Source organism: Coenobita brevimanus, chromosome 71 (assembly GCF_032717465.1).
Source record: "Coenobita brevimanus isolate Jiangsu-jjx chromosome 71, ASM3271746v2, whole genome shotgun sequence".
In the NCBI taxonomy this organism is placed as follows: Eukaryota; Metazoa; Arthropoda; class Malacostraca; order Decapoda; family Coenobitidae; genus Coenobita; species Coenobita brevimanus.
Window position 1 is genome coordinate 40,389,293 of NC_137024.1, and position 20,072 is coordinate 40,409,364.

The following is a 20,072-nucleotide window of genomic DNA, read 5'->3' on the forward strand; positions in this document are numbered from 1 at the left end:
GTCTTGACAGGGATTTCCTTCCATGCACTGGCCCAGTTGTAGATTGCAGACTTGATGTTGTAGCAGCGAAGGTTTTCCAAAGTCCGCTGGCTTCACGTGTCCCGTCCCTCCCTGCACTCGTCCTCGTCCTTGAGAACAACTATCACCTCGTCCAGGAACTTCTTTCGGTACAGCCTCTTCGTTGCCACGATCACTCCTTGGTCCATTGGTTGGATGAGAGCAGTCGTATTAGGTGGCAGAAACATGCACCTAATCCGGCCATTCTCAGCCAACAAGTCCTTGTTGCACAAGGAGAAGGAGGGCCTTTACCTGGTCGCGTAGGATTCCCAGTGTCTCCGTCTGGTAATGTATGACCTCCTTGACGAAATGGCGGTGGAACCAGTCTTTGAAGATCTGGGCTGTAAACCATACCTTCAAAGAATTGTACAAGATGACAGGAAGGACATCCATCATCCCACGAAGACACCGAGGATGCTTTGCACGGCCAACAATAATGGGCTTAAGCCGGTGCATGCCATTCGCATTGGCACAACACAAAGCAGATATCCGTTCCTTGGAGAGCTTGCGGCCAGGTACACGCTTCTCTGTCTCCTTGGCTAGAGTGTTCGTTGGCAAAGAGCGATAGAATAAACCAGTTTTGTCTGCGTTGTAGACTTGACCGAGAGTGAGGCCCTCCCTGTCGATCAAGCCCTTCACCTTGTGCCGAAACTCGTCAACTCCATCCTCGTTAGTGTCCAAATCTTCGCCATGAGCTTTACAGTTGGTAAGGCCATGCTGTAACTTAAACGGGAAGAGCCAACCCTCGGATGCCTTCAAGTCTAGGGCATCGTGAAGCCTCGCGAACTTCTCAGCAGCAGCCTTCAGCTCCGTACCACGTACCATCACACCAGCAGCACGTTGCTGTCGATACCAAATCAACGTGGAGCGGCCGACTTCAGCAAACTTAGGAGTAAACATCACCTTCCTCTCCACGTTGTGCTTGCTTCTTGACAAGAAGTCAGCCGTGTACTGCATGAGTTTGTCTCGGGATCTCTTAATATCAAACAAAGTAGATCGGGTCAGGTTGAACTCATGGAGGATGCGGAAAGAAGACCACCCCGCATCTACTTTCTCCAATATCTCCTGTTTCTTCTCCAGAGTCAACACCACTCTCTTTTTCTTCTCAGGCGGCGGGGCCATCATCACACACATGAAGGAGAGGCACTAGAGCAGCAGGAGTGCCTGCAGCAGGCAAGGCACCACCACAAAAGTGAGCAAGTGGGCAGCCATGACAATGAGCGTGCACTTCCGACAAGAGACAGGCGGAAAGTGGGGAGGATGCAGGGATGCTCTAGCGGATGTCGGAGGAATGACGCGCCACAACAAAGCTGTCCTGCGCCCCGCGCGCCAAGTTCAAATTACGGGCAGGAAAAAAATCCTTTTTTTTTTTTTTTTTTCCCCCGGACCATTTTGGGAATATTGGATCCCGGGACGATTATGTCCGGTTAGTGGGGATGTTCGGATATTGGGCGTTCGGATATTAGAGGGATTACTATTTATAAACCACGGAATTTGTAAATCGCAGCAGTGGTCCAGACCCAAATTGCCGCGATATATGAGGACTGAGTGTATATATGTATATATATATATATATATATATATATATATATATATATATATATATATATATGTATACTATATACAGTAATCCGTCATTTATCCAGATGTGCAGTATCCTGATGTGTTCATTATGTATATATATATATATATATATATATATATATATATATATAACCAGCTGGCCAACGAGGTAAACAAAAAAAAAAGTCTGCTGGGTGGCTGGCTCACCGGCCTCTTTCTCAATGCGCTGGTAATAGACTATAACCCACAAGCAGTGCAAACAAGGCAGTCCAGCTCCCTACCGAATGGTTGAAATCCCCCGGCAACCCCAATCACAGGTAACATTTTGGCAGCGCGCAAGGGAAACTAGAGCGTAACCCACAAGCTGAGATGGAATGGCTGTCCGGCTCCCTACCAAATGGTTGAAATCCCTCAGCCGCTCAGATTAGTTGGAACTCCCAGCCGTGCATGGCCATCCGCCACCTTACTGAAGAGTCAAAGTCGCATCGCCGTCCACATTACTCGAGCACTCCTTAGGCCCATGATGTAAGGAGACCCAGTGCTTCCACCACGTTGCAACATTTGCCTGGGCAAGCAAAAAAGACTCTCAAGCTCGTAGGCCAGTGTGCTGCTTTCTGCTTGTATGCTCATAGCCAAGTGTGGGTAGAGACATGGCAATGCCGCACACTCCCCAGCGCTACTGCACCTCAGTTTATGCCTTTGTCTCTCCGTGAGTGGACATGCTTGACCGAGATAAAACAATGGCAGCTTCCATTGCTGTGTTTGTGGTAGTACCCTACCTTCTGCATGCCTTAGTCATCGTCTGTAGTTTTCTCGTGTGTGTGATGATAACCCTACCAACAACCTGAGACGCAGGAGGAAGGTTTTGACTCTCGAGAAGAAGCATGAGATGTTGTGCAAGGTTGACATGGGCTGGCTAATTTCGTGCATTCTGCGTGAATATGACTTAGCCCATTCAACCTTGCTTGATATCAAGAAATCACAGGACAAGCTGACTCCGTATGGATAGGACTATGGAGATACCACTCGAAAAGTTGATCAGAAGGCGACATCCCAGCCGCACCATGCCAGCATCGACCAGCTGACTTTGTTTTGGTTCTGCCGGCAACAGGTCACCAGCATGCTTGTACGTGGGACCAAGTTGAAGGTTGCAGCTGAGAAGTTTGCATGCCTCCACAACATGCATGACTTGAAAGCATCCGAGGGTTGGCTCTTCCAGTTCAAACTTCGGCATGGATTTACTGGTCATAAGGCACATGGCGAGGCTTTGGACATGGCAGTGGATGATGTTGAGATGTTTTGTCAGAAAGTGCAGCGCTTGATCGAGAAGAAGGGCCTTGCTCTCAGTCAAATGTACAATGCTAACGAAACTGGCTTGTTCTTCCACCCCTTGCCCACCAACACCTTGGCAGAAAAGATAGAAAAAGGCTGTGCCTGGTTGGAAGTTGGCCAAACAACATGTCTTGGTGTTGTGCTGTGCCAATGCTAATGGGATGTGCTGCCTCAAACCCATTATTGTTGGACGTGCAAAACAGCCACACTGTCTCTGTGGGTTGATAGATAGCCTGCCTGCTGTGTGGCACCATTCTATGAAGGCCTGGTGTACCGCAAAGATCTTCAGAGATTGGTTCCACAGACCCTTTGTCAAGGAGGTTATCTGTTATCAAACGGTGGAATTTGGTATTCATTGTAGCCAGGCTGTTGCTGATAATGGCCGTGTTACTTCTGCCACCTAATACAAATGCTCTCATTCAACCAATGGACAAAGATGTTATCATGGCAACCAAGAGACTGTACCGTCGGAGGTTCCTCAACGAGGTGATGGTGGCGCCTGAGGACGAGGAAGGGGTCAACACTCGTGGGGAACAGACCTTGGAGGATCTGCGGCGTGACATCAAGTCTGTGGTGTTCAACTTGGCCAATTCCTGGAACGATGTCTCCATCAGAACCTTGGAAAGTGGCTGGTCTCGTCTCATTCAGGGATGCGAGGCCGTTCACGACTTTAAAGGATTTGACGTGGATGATTTCCACCTTCAGCTCCAAAACGCAGGCAATGATATGGACATCAACGACATGAGGGATTGGTTGGACGACAATGACGGGGATCCAGGTTATCGGACGTTGTCTGATGAGGAGATCACCACTGCTGTCTCTGTGGGGCTGACAGAGGAAAGCGATGAGGACGAGGACTCTTGCCACCCCGCCGCTCCATCACTCCCTCGTCATGATATGCTACGGGCCAGCATTGAGCAGGTGCTCAAACATGTTGGGCACCCTCATTGTGACACTGAGTTGGTGCTACTCAAGCTATGGTCCTTTCACCGCAAGAAGTCCGTTCAGGGTAGGGCCCACCTGGTGAATCACCTCTAGCGATGCTGCCAAATCAACCGTAGTACATGCCTCTCTCTCTCTTATTTCCCATCTATGTGCTATTTGAAATTGTTTTTTATATTCTGTATATAGTAAAGGAAGCTATATAGTACATTGAGTATCACTTTTTAGAATTATAACAACGATTTGAATAAATTCTATGACACGTGGCAGAGCTTTTTTCCCATGTTGCCACTCCATAGAGTTGCCAATTTGAACACCAATTATCAGATTATCACTCTGTCTCCCTACCTACCCCTATCCCACCTGTTTCTCCCCCCCCCCTCTCTCTCGTCAATATAACAGAAAGTTCTGATGACGAAGAAGATTATGATTAAAGATCAGAGGATTGGGCCTACAGGGGAAACCTCTTAAAAATAAAACGCGCCTAGACTTTTACCTCATAAGTGGTGTGGAAAAAAAAAATTGAAAATAAATAATAAATATATACAATATATATATATATATATATATATATATATATATATATATATATATATAGAGAGAGAGAGAGAGAGAGAGAGAGAGAAACAGGTGTGATGGGGGTAGGTAGGGAGACAGAGTGATAATCCGATAATTGGTGGTCAAATTGGCAACGTTGCACTCGGGGGAATTCCAACTTCTGCCACACCCTGAACGGACTTCTTGCTGCGAAAGGACCATAGTAGTGGATCTGTGGACAGTCAGGGATGCTGTCCTCCTCTGAGAGAATCTTCACACCTTTCATCAGACAAAGATTGACTCCTTCTTCAAGCCCGCCACCCCCACGAGTGCCAGCCCCTTCTTCCCCCCCCCCCACCAACACAACCACCCTCTCAACCTCAGTCTTCATTCTCAGACCCACAACCAAGCACATCAACAGCCACTGAGTTGTCATTTGATGTAAGCTTGCAGCTGTCTTCAAAGAGTACTGTACTGTACTGAGGAGGGCAGGGCTCCATCACCTCGCCGCACATCCCTGCTCATCAGCCAACTTTAGCAGATGGAGGAGGAGGAGGAATTCTTTGACAGATGTTAAGTGACAGTGTTAGCCACAAGACCACATGGCATACTGTACATACCTGTAGACCTGCTGCAGCCTGGTGGGTTGTGACATCTCTCTGCCATTCGCAGGGTGGTAAGTGTGTCGTTTTTTTTTTTTTTTTTTAATAATCTTTATTGTTTATGTATTGTTTTCTTAGTGTTTAGGATTATATTGCATATTGCAATGTGTGTTCTGGTGTCTAAAAACAGCCAAAAGCCCGCAGAACACCGCCAAAATTAGGAGGAGTACTGTACATATAGGTAGTTTTTGTTGTTGTTGTTTATGCAGTGTTTTCTTAGTGTTTAGGATTATACTGCCTATTGCAATGTGTGTTTTGATGTCATAAAAACATCTGAAAGACTGCAGAACACTGTCAAAATTAGGAGGGGTACTGTGCATGCTGGCAGGGATTGTTTGTTTTGTTGTTGTTTGAACATTGTTTTCTTGGTGTTTAGGATTATACTGCATATTTCAGTGTGTGTTTTGATGCCTAAAAAGGGCCAAAAGATTGCACAACACTGCCAAAATTAGGAAGGGTACTGTGCATATTGGTAGTTTTTTTGTTGTTGTTCTGGTTGTTTATGCATTGTTTTCTTAGTGTTTAGGATTATACAGCAGTCCCTCATTTATCTGGACACTCAGTATCAACGCATGTTCATTACCTGGATGTTGGATCCTGGTTCTATTAAATCATTATCCAATTTTACTTGCTATTATCCGGACATAGAAGTCCCCGAGAACTTCAGCCAGTTAGCTGACACGTTCAAACATTCAGTATCATGGACGCTGGGCTCGAGCCGTGAGTGGGAAGTAGTACGTAACACACAACCAGAGCTAAAATGTCCGTCCGCCCCTGTACTGAATGGTCAAAGTCTTGCGCTCGTCAGATCACTCCCAACGAACCTCCAGCACCCGAGTAATATGACTGCAACCTGCATGCGGTGTCAAATCATCTGTATGCATTCTCCACTGAATGTCCAATATCGCACGGCCACGGGGGCTAGGTCTTTCCTAACCACCACCTCCAATGAACACAGACCACAAGCCATGAGTACACGTTCAGCGACGACGGACGTCCGCTTCTCTGCTGAACGTCGAAAGTCCCCCAGTCATGGTGAGTTGTGTTTCTGCAAGGCCACTCAGTGTCTAACAGACCGCAAGCCATTGTACAGCGAAAGCGCCTGTCCGCCTGTTGACTGAAGAGGGAGAATCCTGCCCACAGCCTCGCTTGTCCCCCCCCTCCCATTCCTCCTCCATACCCTCCCGACTCCCCCCTCACTCCCTCAGACCCAACCCTCCTCCTTGGTGATAACAACGACACGTGAGTTTTAAAGTTTTTTTGCGATTTATTTGACTACTACTGCTCGTATCGAAATTCTGCAAAGTCCACGAGAATGCTCATGAAATTCTGCATCTAGACATATCATTATCTCTTGGAAGATGCTGGTAAAATTTTGCACTAGGCTGGTGGGAAGTCATAAGAAGGTAAGTTTTACTCATGAACACTTTATTCTAGCTATATTTTTGTACGTTTACTTGTCAATTTTATGTGTTTTTATTAGCTTTATCTTACAGTATATACATCAGTGAAGATGATGGCATACCATTTATACCAGTATAACCAATTTCCTGTGGCATATTGGGTATGGAATTTTTTTAGAGCCCCGGGAACAATCACTCATCAAAGATAACTGATTTTCAAACAGTCTTAATTTTGTGTGTGTGTGTGTGTGTGTGTGTGTGTGTGTGTGTGTGTGTGTGTGTGTGTGTGTGTATTTACCTATTTGTATTTACCTATTTGTAGTATACAGGAATTGAGCAATGCTCGTGTTGTCCTGTCTCCATATCCACATTTATCAAGTCTACCTTTACACACATGAATGTTTTTCTCATGCATCACCTCTTTGTCTAAGTCGTTCCAAATATTTAAGTATTTACCTAATATACCTAATTGTGATATACACGGAATGTACTATGCTCGTGGGTTTCCGTCGCTATTTCTCAATAAATCGAATTTAACTTTAAACTCGTTTAAGTTTTTAGACTGGACGATCTCTTTGTCCAGGCTATTCCATAAGTCTATACTTCTGTAAGGAAAGCTATATTTCTTGATATCCTTCAAGCAGCTTGACTTTTTCAATTTCATTCCATGTCCTCTTGTTGCTCTCTTATCCCATACAAACAGATCCTCTTTGTCAATTTTATCTACTCCCACCATGGTCCTGAACACCGCAATCATGTCTCCCCTCTTTCTCCTTTCCTCTAACGAAGGCAAATCCAATTTTTCCAGCCTCTCTCTGTATGACAGGTCTGTCAGACTGGGGACCATCTTGGTTGCTGTTCTTTGTATTCTCTCAATCTTGTTTATATCTTTCTTTTTGTGTGGGGACCACACTACCGCTGCATATTCTAACCTGGGGTGGATCATGGCCACTATCAATTTTTTCATCATTTCCTCATCCATATAATGAAATGCTACTGTTATGTTAGTCAAGAGCTTATAAGTTTCTCCAACTATCTTGTTAATGTGCTTTTCTGGTGACAAACTATCTTGGACCAGCACTCCCAAATCTTTCTCTTCTCTCCTTTTTGTGATTAATTCATTACCCAAAAAATAATTCAGTGATGGTCTCCTGGTACTTTTACCCATTTCCAATATTTTACATTTCTTTACATTAGATTTCATTTCCCATGTCCGGCTCCAATTGTGTATCCTATCCAAATCCTCCTGCAGTATTTTACAATCCTCCTCAGCCTCTATCTTCCTCAAGATCTTTACATCATCAGCAAACAGACTTGCATAACTGTTCACTCCATCTACCATATCATTTACGTAAATCAGGAACATTACTGGCGCCAACACTGAGCCTTGAGGGACTCCACTTGTTACTTCCCTCCATCCAGACATCTTTTCCTTTATTACTGTCCTCATTTGTCTGTCTCTCAAAAAGTCTCTCATCCATTCCAGAAGTTTCCCCTTTAGTCCTCCTATATATTCTAGTTTCCACATTAGTCTCTTATGAGGTACCTTGTCAAAGGCCTTCTCTAAGTCTAAGTACACACAATCCACCCAACCATCTCTCTCCTGTACCACATCAATCACTCTTGAGTAAAAGCTCAACAAGTTTGAAACACATGACCTTCCACTTCTGAATCCAAACTGACATTCAGCCAAAATATTCATCTCTTCCAGATATTTTATCCATCTGTCTTTCAGGATTCTCTCACACAATTTTGCAACCATGCTGGTTAGAGACACTGGTCTATAATTCAGGGGTTCTTCCCTGTTTCCTCCCTTGTAAATTGGTACCACATTTGCCCTCTTCCATTCTTTTGGCACTTTCCCCTCTTCCAGTGAGCATACAATTAAGCTGTGAATTTTATCCGCCAGTTGTTCTCTGCATTCCTTCAGTACCCAATTAGAAATTCCATCAGGTCCTGGGGCCTTCCTTACATCTTGAGTTTCCAGTAATTTATACACTTCCTGTACCTCCACTTTTATATCTTTCATCACCGGAACATTTCTAATCACTCCCTCCCCTTCCACAAGCTCCTCTTCTTTAGTGAAAACTGACTGGAAACGTTTGTTCATTATTTCTGCTTGCGTTGCCGCATCCTTAAAGACCTCTCCTTCTACTTTCAGCTTGGTGATTCCTTCCTTTTGTTTCAGTTTGCCATTAACAAATCTATAAAACAGTTTGGGTTCATCCTTGCATTTGTCAATTATACCTTTTTCAAAATTCCTTTCTTCTTCTCTACGTATTCTTGTGTATTCATTTCTTGTTCTTTTATAGTCTTCCTTTGTTCTGTCGTTGCCTCTCTTTCTCCAATTGTTCCAATTGTGTGTGTGTGTGTGTGTGTGTGTGTGTGTGTGTGTGTGTGTATTTTTGTTGATTAAGCATTGCTTTCTTGATGTTTAGCATTAATATGGATAATCCTGTGTGTGCTTTGATGTCTCAATTTGGCAGAATGACTGGAAAACAGTGCCAAAATCAGGAGGGGTACTGTACATACAGTAGTGTTTACGTAAGTTTTTTTTTTTTGTTTTTCAGTTTTTTTTTTCATAGTTTTCTTGTTGTTTTGCATTACTTTGGATATTTCTGTGTGTGTTTTGATGTATAAATATGACAGATTGACGTAAAAACAGTGCAAGAACTAGGAGGGGTACTGTACATACAGTCATGTATAGGTTGGGTGTTTTTTGGTTTTAAATTTTTTTTTTTTTTTTTTCATGGTTTTCATGGTGTATAGCATTACTTTGGATATTCCTATGTGAGTTTTGACGTCTAAATATGGCAGACTGACCTGAAAACAGTGCTAAAATTAGGAGAGGTACTGTACATACAATGTGTGTAGGTAGAAAACAATGCCCAAATTTGGATGGATACTGTGCATACAGTAGTGTCTAGGTAGGGTGTTTTTTGGTTTTCAGTGTTTTTTCTGCATGGTTTTCTTGGTGTTTACCATTATTTTGGATATTCCTGTGTGCTTTGATGTCTAAATATGCATGAATGACTGGAAAACACTACCAAATTAAGCATTGGTACTGTGCAAATAGGTTAGGTATAGGTTGGTTGTTGGGCCTAGGTAGGGCCTGGGTATGGCAGGGGAATAGTGTTCATTATCAGGATGTTGCCACTACCCGGACGTGCCTTTGGCTCTATTATGTTCGGATAAATGAGGAATTAGTGTACTACATATTGCAATGTGTGTTTTGATGTCTAAAAACAGCTGAAAGACTGCACAATGCTATGTGTTTTGAATTCTAAAAACAGCTGAAAGACTGCAGAACACTGCCAAAATTAGGAGGGGTACTGTACATAGAGGTTGGGTATAAGTACAGTAGATGCTGCTGCTCCGTATCCGGATATGCCTTTGGCTTTATTATGTCAGATAATCGAGGAATCACTGTATAACTTTTATCACCATATTGGTTCACACACACCTAATAATATGAAATCTGGTCTTTTTTTTTTTTTTTTTTTTTTTTCAATTTAACTACAGTACTTATAAAAAAATTAGGGGTCAGAGTGGAAATTTCCTAAAGTTTGTGGAAGTGTTTTGCCTCTAGCTTGACAGCTTGCCTTGATAGGCTTTTGTTTTGTATAAATATTGATCTACAATGTAAATACATTTACCTGCGCTATAAATCAATATTTAAGCAATAAAAAAAGTTTGTCAAGGCATGCTGACAAAATGAAAGAGAAAGATCTGCTAATTTTAGCACATTTTTATCTGAATCTTGATTTTTTATTAACAGTTACAGTAAAAGTCCTCTCATTTGGCATCTTCAGGACCAAGCAGGTGCCGAAAGAGCAGAAACTGCCGGATGACCAGGAAAACCTGCCAAAAAGTTTCTAGGTATCATGGTCGGTCACTCCAAAGCAATCACAATGTCTAGCAAGTATTTTTGGTCAACCCTAAGCACTAAATTGGCCTTCTGTTTCATAAGGTCGTATATAATGGAAGAGCTCACACCGAAATCTTCCACTATCTTCTTCCTAGGAACACTCACCTCCAATTTTTAATAATTCAATCTTACTGGTAATATTCAGCACATTAACCCCTACACTGCGGTGATGTTTTTGCGCTCCTTGCGCTAGGGAACTGACAAGAGATCGAGCTGGCTGGATGAATGTTGTTAGGAGAAGTGCATGATCAGGGATTTGGCAACCCTTTTTAATGTGACAGTGTCTGGACTGACTCTATCGGATACACTTATGTGAAGCTACAGAACATGGTGAATGTTTCTGGCGTATCCGATAGAGCCAGGCTTCCGGAGGCTTGAATGATGAGTGAATGGAAGCATGGCCCATTGGACTGGGCAAATTTGGGCTGTCTAGACATTGCTACTCCTCACCTTGCCCTAGGATGGGAAAGGAGGTCCGGATGATGAAAACCGGAGGTAGGCCTAATACAGGCAGGGTATGGTGGTATTTCTACCCCATCACTATTCTGGGGTATCGCATCTAGGGGTACTGTAAATCGGGGATTGCCTGTACACAGAACACAGAGGTGGCTTGGCCATGTGGGGAGGATGGAAAGCGAGACACTAACGAGGAGAGTTTATGAGAGTGAGGTGGAGGGGGGGAGAGGGAGGGAGAGGCTGAGGCTGAGATGGAGGGATGGAGTGGAGAGGTATATGAGAAAGGGTGTATGTGAGCTGAGGGGGGGGGGGGCAGTGAAATGGTGGGGGGACAGGATGACATGGAGGCGACTTGTTTGTGGCCACCCCTTATGGGATTAAGGTGTCTGGCATTAGACAGAATACAATTACAGTACTGTATATAAGAGATAGGTTAAGTAAGGTTAGGATGCTTGGTCATGCTAGCATAGAACTGGTTAGGTTAGGATATATTTAGTCTGGTTAAGAAAATTTTGGTTAGCACTGGATGAATCTGCAATGATAAGGGTAACTTTTGCCAAAAATTACATTCTAATATGGTGTCTGTCTAACTTCGATGCACACAAGATGGCATCCAACTGTCGTTGGCATTGTGGGGGATTGTAAACAAGACTGTTTTTTAACCCTTAAAAGATGGGTGTCTGCATATGCAGTCCAAGAGTACTAGTGGCAAAGAGATGGGTGTCCACATGTGCAGTTCTGCCACTTTTCAAAGAAGCAATGACACTGAGGCAGATTCTCATGATCTATGGAGGAGTAGCATGACAATAACAAACCCTCCCCATCACTTTCCCAGCCATATCGCACCTGCAAAACCAATGACGCACTCAGTCTTTGTCCAGCATTGTGACTGAGAATATGTCGCACTCTACACCCATCGTTAGGTGGTTAAATGCTATCCATGACTTTAAAAAAAAAAAAAAAAAAAAAAAAAAAAAATGCAATTTAAAAATTCTCAAAGAATCCTATGAAGGGCTTTGGTAAAGAAAACTCTGAAGAAAACTGGAAAATAAGGTGGTCCTATGTCTCCCTGAAGTTTACAAAAAAATAAATACCGGTACTGTAAATAAACAAATAAATTAACAAGAATGGAAGAGTGCCTGTTGCCTTCAAAAAGGCAATGGAGAACCTGAGTTGCCAGGTGGCAATGAATCAGCCAATGACTGGCTACAGTAGTAGTAGTAGTAGTAGTAGTAGTAGTTCCCTAGGCAGTCTGGCCAAACAGCCCCGAGTCCCTAAGGAAGGCCATGGCCAAGATCAGGCTTTCCCACAGGGCTTTCAAGGAGTTTATGTTGTGTTGTTGGCGTAGGTGATGGTGTGCAATGCAGTCTTTCATAACGTGCTTAATAGTATGGGGTGCTGTGTCACATTCTGGATAGACATCAGCGGCGGAGTCATCCAGCCTCTTCTGGTAACTTAAGAGGGCTGGATGATGCCCACATCTCAGCCTGGCTAGATGGAGCCTGTCCTCACGAGGGAGATAGGATTCAAAGGGTGTATATCAGGAGGCTGTGTATGCAGCTGTGTGTTGTCTTTAAGTGACTGAATGGAGCAGCGAGTGGTTTGAGTATGGATGTGCTTCTGGAAGCTGGTCTGAGGCGGGTGAGGGGGGAGAGATAACAGTATTTGTGTATGATATCGAGTGCTGGGTGTTGTTTTGATGTTCCTTGGTGTGTGTGGATGTGCTGCCATGTAGTGTAGTGGATGGTGTGGGTTTGTGGATGCTGCAGCGAGAATTTAGGTGCCTCTCATGTCTATGTGATCCTTGAATTTGAGGATTTTGGTTTCTTGATGTAGGTGGTCTGTAGGTGTAGTAGCTGTGCAGCCTGTGATTATTTTTAAGGCCTTGTTCTGTATGGTCTGTAGTGTGTTTTAGTGAGGTTAGGAGCTCAAGCAGGGCTTGCATTATTCATCACTGAACATATATATTGTTTGTATACTGTGGTGGTGGTTTCTTTGTTGTGTCCAAATGTTGTATGGGCAAGTGACCTCAAGACACTGAGTATTGGTGTTATTTTATTTTTAATGTTTGTGATGTGTTGTTTAAATGACACTGATGCATTGTATGTTATACAAAGGATTTTGTGTGTGTGTGTGTGTGTGTGTGTGTGTGTGTGTGTGTGTGTGTGTGTGTGTGTGTGTGTGTGTGTGTGTTAGGGAAGTGTTATTTATGGTGAGGTGTGGAATGTGACTGTGTTCTGCTGTCCAGTTTGTGAGAAGGGTCACTGTAGATTTGGCTAGGTATGGCTAAAGTAAATCATGTGACTTGTCCTGGCTGACAAATGGCTAGATTTAAAAATTTTATTTCTCCAGTAATACTGATTTCCATTGGAAGTGCCACAGAAGAAAATATGAGACTGTGAGAAAGCTCCCATGCATAAAATTTTTCAGTGTATTTTTTTTTTCATGGTAGGTGGGGGTGCTCACCATCCACTCACTCGATGTAGTGCTGCTTTTGGGTGTCTGCCCCTTCCTCTCCTCCATCCTTCTTTCCTTCCATACTCTTCTGTCTTTTTTTCCTTCCTTCTTTCCTCGTCCTTCTGCCTGTGGGTGACTTTACACTCCCTCTTCTGTCTTTCTTTCCTCTTCCTTCTGCCTGTGGATGACTCTACACTGAGTGACAAGCCAAATGGTTTCCTGTACATCAGAAAACCATTTACCATGCTGGGTGGTAACCATATAACCAAATTTTGGAGCCTGGTGGTTTAGTGGGTAATTATTACAGTGCTCCAATTGGATTGATCCGGTGAAGGTTTATATCCAAGGAATGGTTGGGGTTTATTGCTAACATAATGCCACTCAGGGATGAGTGAGGCTGGTCTCTCTCACCTTAAATGTCAGGACAAACTGGCCTAGCCCTGGGCTCCTACACTCCTCATGGATGATGGATAGATGGATGGATGAACTGTAATGCAATTATCATTGTGGTACAGCGAGTGCTCACATAATGCACGATCCTACAGCGCAAAACATAACTAGGGAGGCCATATCTGATGTTAAAATATGGTCACAATGCAGAAATGATAGACATTACATCGGAGGAGGAAGCTGCCCATTTTTTTGAACACCATACTATGTGGCGACGATAGACATAACGTGGCCAGAGGCCCCAAATTATGGTTCAAACACCCATAACGAGGCAAACTAGGGTCCTAATGCGGACAGAACAGACACAACGTGGACAGTGATAGTCATAGTATGGGCTTGCATCAGCCTATGATGTACTGCCATCATGTGTCTGTGCAGGGTGTCATCACAGTCCACTGAGCATTCCTGCCACAGTTGAACCTAGCCTCTCCCAGCACTCAGGCTGCATATGTGCTGTGTAATCTCTGCTCTTTTTTTTTTTCGCTATCTGACCCTGCCCAACTGTGCTGCCACACCGTGACCCAGCGAGATGTCAAAAGTCTCCGATCAAGGAGCAGAGGGTTGATGTGATCAAGAGAATGGAGAGAGGAGAATGGAATCGTGAGATCGCTAAGGTGTATCAGGTCAACGAGTCAACTATTCATATGATCCTTGGAAAGAAGGACGCCATTCTGAAGACTGCACGGGACTATGAGGGATCTCCCATGGACTAGCGGATTCGAGTGTCTGACCCTTCATTTGTGATGATGAAGAGGTTCCTGGTTATGTACTGCAACCAGAAGGAGAGGGAAGGAGTACCAATCGACTCCATTAACATTAGGAGGACTGCCCGCTACCTGCATGCTGTAGCCTGCCACAAGCTCTCCAGACTCTTAGGCAGATTTAAGGCATCTAGTGATTAGTTTGACAAGTTTATGAAGAGGAAGGACTTGAAGAGAGTACAGGTGACAGGAGAACGAGCATCAGCAGATGCTGGGGTAGCAAAGACATTCATGGATGTCTTAAGGGGAATAATCAGGGATGGAGGTTATACCACTGAGCAGATTTACAACACAGACAAGACAGGGCTGCGATACAAGAGGATGCCATGGTCGACACATATCTTGAGACAACACAGGCAGGGCAGGAGTAGGAAAGTTGACAAGGCAAGCATCATTCTACTTTAGTCTTGCAATGTTGCAGGCCATAAGATGCAGCCATTACTTTTAAGTAAGGTTAAAAAATCCAAGGTGTTTTAAGCGGTTGAAAAACATGCATGACTCAGGGGTTTATTGGGAAAAATCAAAGACAGGGTGGATGACAAGGGAAACTTTGAATAGGTGGTTCAAAAAACATTTTATTCCTGATGCAAAGGAAAGGTGTGAGGAGTTGGGCATATCATTTAAAATCCTGCTGGTGCTTGATAATGCACCAGGGCACCCAGACTACTTGGAAGGTTTACTGTACATCAAAGTGTTAAGGTAGTGTTCTTGCCAGTCAACACAACTTTCCTCCAGCAACCCCTAGACCAGGAAGTTATAACTAGTTTTAAGTACCATTATGAGACAATCCTGTTTGAGTATCTGGGGGAGGCCACACACCACTCTGAGGAGGAACATCTCCTCAAGGGGGAAGTGCTTGATGGTGACAATGACATGGAGGCGTCATCTGATGAGGAAGTTTTGAATGACCCAGCAGATCCCCAGCCAGCTCCCTCCCGTACACCTCAGCCTGATCCAGCTGAACCGGTGCCCAGTCCCTCTCGTGTGCCTCAGCCTCACCATTCACAGTGTCGCCTTTTAACAGTGACAGCTTTTTGGAAAAGCTACAACACGAGGAAAGCTGTCAAGAACATTCTTATGGAGTGTGATTCAGGTCTGTCACTACAATCAATCATGCCTGGCGCAAGCTGGCCCCTGAGTTGTGTGGAGTTAGTGGTGGTGAGGTGCAGTTGCTACAGGCTGTGTGGGATGATGCGATAAGAGCATGCAGAGCCATGCCAGGCTGCGAGGAGGTGCAAGAGGAGGAATTGGTTGGTTATCAAGGACAACATGACGCCCGGGGAAGCCATGCAACGCACCGACGATCTGGACAGGGAACATCGTGAGGCAGAAGAGCAGGGGAATCAGGCTGAGGCACAAACCACGGCACCAGTTTTATGACCATGGCTCGCATAAATAACATTTTTGCTGGCGCAGAGGTGCTCAAGGAAGCCATCGTGGGTTATGAAGTCAATGAGGTTCGGAGGGCTGATACACTGGACACTGTGTTGCAAGCAATGCAACCATATGAAGAGCTAAGGCAAGAGAAAATACGACAACACCACCAAACTCTACTCACCCGGTACTTTTGTCCTCAACAGATGCCACAGCAACAAGAGCCAGAGGAAGATGCTACGTCAGTGGGTTCTCTTGGCTCTGAGGGGTTTGTGTAGGAGGCAGAAGAGTTGCAACACAGGATTGTGGATGTACAGGATTTACTTTCTTCCTCAGATGAGGACTCTGTGGAACTGGAACGGTAAGACGACCGTGCTGGGCACATGTTGGACTCCTGTCCTGCCTTGGAACTCCACTCCACCTCCCCCCAGCAAGCCCACAACCTCTTCCATTGAAGGTGAGAAATCCTCCAGTGTTTGTATGTAATTAAGTCTTCATTAGGTAGGTAAATGTCCTGGAAAAAATTCCTGAATTTTGCTCCAAAAGGTGAACTTGGGGCTGGCTTAGGCACCATGAAACCCTTTAACATGTAAACATATGGCCCTATAATGTGGAATTCTCATAAAGCGGGACATTTTGGGTACAATAGTCCCGCATTTTTTGAGCGCTCGCTGTACAATTAAAAAGTTGTGGACTGATTGATTAAACAAAATAAAAAACTAGTGGCGAAACTGCCAGGGGCATATGCCGCTGGATATCAAGACAAAAGACGACAACAAAGAATAAAAGCAGGCCAGAATAAAAACATAAGTAAAAATATAAACAGGAAAAACACACTGAAATCACTAAAAAACCATACAGATGCACTAAATACCAAAATAAAAGCACTGAATACTAACTCTTCTGATGCAGTCCGGCTGCCTCCACAAAGCTGAGGGTTCCCCCTCCCATTCAACACGCCACCTACCCAAGCACCAATGAAAGACAGTATGAGCCATAACCCACCAGGCACTGACGATGTAAATCCCCAAGACTGGGGGACTCCATCAGCAAGTGCCAAACAGTCAGAGGGTATAAGCAATCCTTACAGAATGGAGAAGGAGCACCCTCCATTAAAAATCCATGATAGAACTGGGTGTGGCCAATTCGTAACCAGCATAAAGCGGTCTCCGCAGGTGAGACAAGCCTCGGTAAGTGATGGAGCTCACCTTGCCATGGACAGCACACATCTTGTTAGGCCCCACAGCATTCCAGTGATTCGGTCAACAATGTGGAATCTGTCCGGAAGTAAAAGGGTAAAAATCATTTGCAGGCAGCCAATGCAGAGGATGGGATTCCACATTGGCAAGAAAGGAGCCGATGCTGACTTAGCCAGCAGATCTCATTCTCGGACACTCCCACATGAGTGGGATCCCAATAAAACCCTGAACAGTAGCCACAACAGTCAAGGAGAAAAAGTCACTTAAAATTGATAAAACCAATGGATGAGAAGAATCAAAAGACTCCAGTGCAGATACAGCACTGCAGGAGTCACTAAAAATAACAAAAACAGACTAGGGGAGAGTAAAAATAATTTGGAGAGCAAATAAAATCAGTCAGTTCCACTGCACATACCAGGAGAGATACTGTCCCGACTGAAGGAAGGGAAGATGACACCAAAGCCTACTCTAATATTAGTCTTTGATCCATCAGTATAGATCGGGACAGAGCCCTCAGGAGTAGAGGCATGTCTTAAAAGGAGAGAGATAGGGGCACTGACAGGGAAGTGAACTTTTTTATCAACAGACCTACAGAATGTCAAATGTGGCAGTAACAAAAAAAAAAAAACCCTCAGGATCCGATGTGGACAACCTGTCAGCCTAGGAACAGAGAAGGCTGACATAACAGACCAGACCCTCCAACCAGGGATTCGGGAAACAAGGTTGAGCGTCATAAACACAAGATCGGGCATCCTAGAGGATCATGGTACAAGGCACTGAGTCCGGGAGGCAGTGAATACAATTCCAACACCTCACTATCAATGACTGGTAATGTAAATCCAATGGAATGGCATCAGTAACCACCAACAAACTCAAAATCTGGGATGACCTGAACGTCTCACTTGTCTGACAAACACCAGCATGTACACTGAATCTAACATCCAGAGATGGACATCTGCAGCAAAGGGATAGACCTCATACCCATATTCAAGTTTGGAATGAATAAGGGATTTATGGACAAGGAAGAGGGTCTGATGGTCAGCACCCCAGGAGGTATGAATCAAAACCCTCATGGCCTTAATGCAAGCTGCCTTAACATAATGCATATGAGGAAACCTGGTCAGCTGTCTATCAAATATAAGACCTAGAAACCAAGGCTCTGCCACACAAGAGATTCTGCAACCATTAAGATACAGGTCAGGGTCTGGGTGAACCCCCCAAAGACAACAAAAATGCAAAGTCACAATCTATTTAGAAGAAAAACAGAAACCACGAACTCACCACTGGGAAACATTACAGTAAAAGTCCAATATTTCGGCATCCAATTCTCCGGCAAATCTGACATTTCGCCAGTTTTGAGAAATAGTCCCATTTATGAAAATCTCCGATCGTTCGGCAGATTCTCCGATTTTTTTCGTCAGTCTTGAAATTCTCCATGAGGCTCGCCAGCTAGCTACCCGCCTTTACCCGCCTTAGTGAGTGAGATAGTGAAAGTGATGGAACGAGTCTACCACTGCCATGAAGCTCAGAGGCTAGCTCTTTCTCCTATAGCATAAAGAGAGGACAAACATGTAGTGAGTCTAGCATGGGAAAGAGAATCTGTTTCGCCATTCTTCCGAGTTGTTGCCGTGCTGCTGCCGACTTCTCTTGATTCTTCTGTGTGCTTTGTGAACTTCGTACCGAAATACCTCTGAAATTACTATTCGAGTGTGCTGTAAGCACCGTAACATCAGACAGGAGCTTTGTAACACCTGAGTGGACCAGCCGTGTGTTGTGAACAGTATAAACATCTTCTGCGTGCTTTGAAAATGGCCTCCACGTGTGGAAAGTTAACTGGTGTTAGCAAGAAGCGTACACATAAGATGTTGACTATTGCTCGGAAAATTGAGCTGTTGAAAAAATTAGAGGCTGGCATGAGTAGGAAACAGATTATGGATGAGTTTAACGTAAGCTCCTCTACCATCTATGATATAAAGAAACAGAAAAATGATCTATTTAAATTTGTTTCTCAGGCCTCCGGTACGACCCAGAGGAAAGCAATGAAAAAAGCAAAGTTGAGTGAGCTGGATGAAGTGCTGCATAGGTGGTTTGTGGCTCAGCGTTCTGAAGGGAAGCCTATTTCGGGGTCTCTCATCATAGAAAAAGCCAAAATGTTCTATGCTGAGATGAAAATAACAGAACCAACAGCAGTCTCTGAACCTCAAGCTCTACTGCCGCAGCAACAGGGAGAAGAGTCCTTAGAGCCTGTTGCAGGACCCTCTACTGCTGGGGACTTCTTCCAGCAGTAGCAGACTCCAATCAACCCCTTCTATTGTACATATGTAAATAAGGAACCTACTATAAGTTTAGGTAGGTGCATGTGAACTTGTAGGCCTACTGTACCATTACATTTATATACAGTATGTTCACTAATCCATACCACGTTGAGTACACCGCTTCCCGTCCGATCAGCGAAGTTAAGCAACGTTGGGTCTGGTTGGTACTTGGATGGATGACCGCCTGGGAACACCAGATGCTGTTGGCATAACGTTCTCCCTACGTGTCAAGTGGGGTTGGTGGAGGATTAGTGCCCCTCCCTGTAAAACAATTAACTCTAAGCCCTTGGCCACCCCGTTTGGGATACATGGCATCTGGCAATGATGAATGATGTTCACTAATTTCTTTATTTTTCATATTCATGTATAATACTGTATTCATTACAGTATTGTACAGTATCAAACAGTATACAGTACTCTCTCCAAACACATTTGTAATGATATGAGTAATGATGATAGTGTTCACCGAAACATATAAGGTACTGAGTGGGTAGGGTTTTCGATAATTCGGCAATTTTGATATTTCGGCACTTGCCTGGTCCCATAGATGCCGAAAAATCGGACTTCTACTGTACTAAGAGCAAGATGCAACTTCCTCTCCACCACACACAATGGAGATGCAGTGATGTAAATCAA

The 20,072-nt window shown here is 44.2% G+C and overlaps 2 protein-coding genes and 1 pseudogene across 2 annotated transcripts in view; 1 reads left to right on the forward strand and 2 right to left on the reverse strand.

Annotated features, from left to right (window-relative positions):
* The window catches only part of Rab14 (RAS oncogene family member Rab14), a 512,826-nt gene that overhangs the window by 233,878 nt on the left and 258,876 nt on the right, over positions 1-20,072 (reverse strand). The gene's annotated exons all lie outside the window — the stretch shown is intronic.
* The window catches only part of LOC145406652 (2,4-dienoyl-CoA reductase [(3E)-enoyl-CoA-producing], mitochondrial-like), a 161,639-nt gene that overhangs the window by 133,959 nt on the left and 7,608 nt on the right, over positions 1-20,072 (reverse strand). The gene's annotated exons all lie outside the window — the stretch shown is intronic.
* On the forward strand, positions 19,525-19,645 carry LOC145406932 (5S ribosomal RNA; annotated as a pseudogene).